The 2,500-nt window shown below is 56.8% G+C and overlaps 1 non-coding gene across 1 annotated transcript in view; it reads right to left on the reverse strand.

Annotated features, from left to right (window-relative positions):
• Positions 1-10, reverse strand: part of LOC124748425 — a 1,909-nt gene extending 1,899 nt beyond the window's left edge. The window contains exon 1 of the ribosomal RNA XR_007011701.1: positions 1-10. This exon is cut by the window's left edge and continues 1,899 nt beyond it. This is a non-coding gene — a ribosomal RNA (small subunit ribosomal RNA).
• Positions 11-2,500: the final 2,490 nt, after the last annotated feature.

Raw genomic sequence — 2,500 nt, forward strand, 5'->3', positions numbered from 1 at the left:
CAACCAGGGAGCTGCGTCAACTAGAGCTGAGCAGCCGGCCGCCCGGGAGTGTGTCCCGGGGGCCCGCGCGAACACGCAAGCGTCCGCTCAATCATTCTGCAAACAGGAGGAGGCTGAGCTCCCCTGCACAATACACCTCGAAACCCTCTCAGGTCCCGGCGGCGCGCAGCGCCGTCCCAAGTACTTGGTCGGGTTCGAGAGAGGCGCAATCGCCCGGAGTTAGGCGAGTAGACGCTTTCGGTGCGACCACCCGTGCTCCCAACTGAGCTTGCCGCTGCCGACAGAGGCCCGGGAGCGTGCTGTCGTGGCATTGCCGGCGGGAGACAACACGCGCCACCTACGGTGACCGGCAGCTCCAACGCCAGCGCCACAGAAGGACAAAAGCCCCACTTGGGTGCCGAAGCGAACTCTCCCAGCACAGCGCACGCGCCAACACATCCGCACAGCTGCGATACAAACCACCAGCGAGAACCGCTGGGGCGACCGAGCAGCAGACGGCGTCGCGGCGCCGAGCGCCGGGCGGCAGCGCATCCTCAACGCACACAGTCCTCAATCGGACCAGCACACTGAAGATGTCCACCGCGCTTCGCACCGGGCCCGCGAGGACCTACTTTGGCCGCACGGCGCCGCGCGCAGGGTGCGCCGGCGCGCAGCTGCGACGCCTGCCGCGTCCGTCGGCCGGCGCGCCTGCCACTGGCCGCCCCCACCAGCCGGCTGTAGCGCGTGCGCCCACGCACCGCGCGGCCAGCACGCCGGGAGGCGCCCCCTCACCGGCCGGGGACGGTCCCACCCAGCCACCGCCGCGTATCGCTTCACACCCAGATGCCGTTCAGTTTCGTCGGCATGGTGGGTATCGCTGGAACAACCGGTTAGTACCTCAACCTATCGTCGCCATCACCGATTCACCCCTAGCGAGAACAACCGCACCACAACAGGTTACCATTTGTTCATTTGCGTAACTTCACCAGAAAACGCAGGCGTCCATCGCCATTTGCAACTTCCACGATTATTGCATGCCTGTGTCAGGTGTCACGCCACACTACGTCTGCCCACATACACGCAACAAAATGTGCACGCCTAGACAATACGTGGAAGGTGGCCCCCGTACGTATGCGATGTCCATTGCTCGAACGACTGTCAACCGGCCTCTGTAGCATGTCGCAGATATGGAACGCGGTGCACCATGCCATCACGGTGTGTGAGGAGAGACGACTAGGTCCGAATACATCAACAGACAGCTCATGCTGATCGCCATCCACGGCGTCCGTTCCTCCCACACGTCTCTATGGCGTACCACACTGCAATCCAGCTCTCATAGGGAGACGACACGTAGCTGCGTGCACAATATTTGCACTGTATGGTCCGCCGTTTTTGGGCGCAGTCGTTGTACGGTCACACATGTGCCACGATGTATCATTCAGTACATAAGGACGAATGTGCAGTACAGATTGTGGTTTACGCGTACGACATTAGCGGACAGTTGACACAGGCCGCACCACAACGTAGCCTGAGTACGTCGCATGCGGAGGGCATTGAACATGCAAAGTTCTCACCAACCAGCTTGCGAAGGCAGGGGGCAAGGTGGGGACGTGGGGAGGGGCGGCATGTACGTCCTGCTGCCATCCACATTACAGTGTACAGCAGGAGCATGTGGAAAGTGAGCAAGACTTGCAAGGTGTTTAACATGAAGCGATACACAGGGGAGCGGGGAGTGCGAGTAGCGAACTATATTGCGAGGGTTGCGGGTGGGCAACACTACACTAATTGAACGAGTCGTATAACAATTACAGAGCAGGTTTAGGCGACAACGTGGGTTACGTTAGGCGACAACGTGGGTTAGGTTAAGGCACGACGTGGGTTAGGTTAAGGCACGACATGGGTTAGGTTAAGGCACAACATGGGTTAGGTTAAGGCACAACATGGGTTAGGTTAAGGCACAACATGGGTTAGGTTAAGGCACAACATGGGTTAGGTTAAGGCACAACATGGGTTAGGTTAAGGCACAACATGGGTTAGGTTAAGGCACAACATGGGTTAGGTTAAGGCACAACATGGGTTAGGTTAAGGCACAACATGGGTTAGGTTAAGGCACAACATGGGTTAGGTTAAGGCACAACATGGGTTAGGTTAAGGCACAACATGGGTTAGGTTAAGGCACAACATAGGTTAGGTTAAGGCACAACATAGGTTAGGTTAAGGCACAACATGGGTTAGGTTAAGGCACAACATGGGTTAGGTTAAGGCACAACATGGGTTAGGTTAAGGCACAACATGGGTTAGGTTAAGGCACAACATGGGTTAGGTTAAGGCACAACATGGGTTAGGTTAAGGCACAACATGGGTTAGGTTAAGGCACAACATGGGTTAGGTTAAGGCACAACATGGGTTAGGTTAAGGCACAACATGGGTTAGGTTAAGGCACAACATGGGTTAGGTTAAGGCACAACATGGGTTAGGTTAAGGCACAACATGGGTTAGGTTAAGGCACAACATGGGTTAG

Source organism: Schistocerca piceifrons, unplaced genomic scaffold (genome assembly GCF_021461385.2).
Source record: "Schistocerca piceifrons isolate TAMUIC-IGC-003096 unplaced genomic scaffold, iqSchPice1.1 HiC_scaffold_417, whole genome shotgun sequence".
NCBI classification, from domain to species: Eukaryota; Metazoa; Arthropoda; class Insecta; order Orthoptera; family Acrididae; genus Schistocerca; species Schistocerca piceifrons.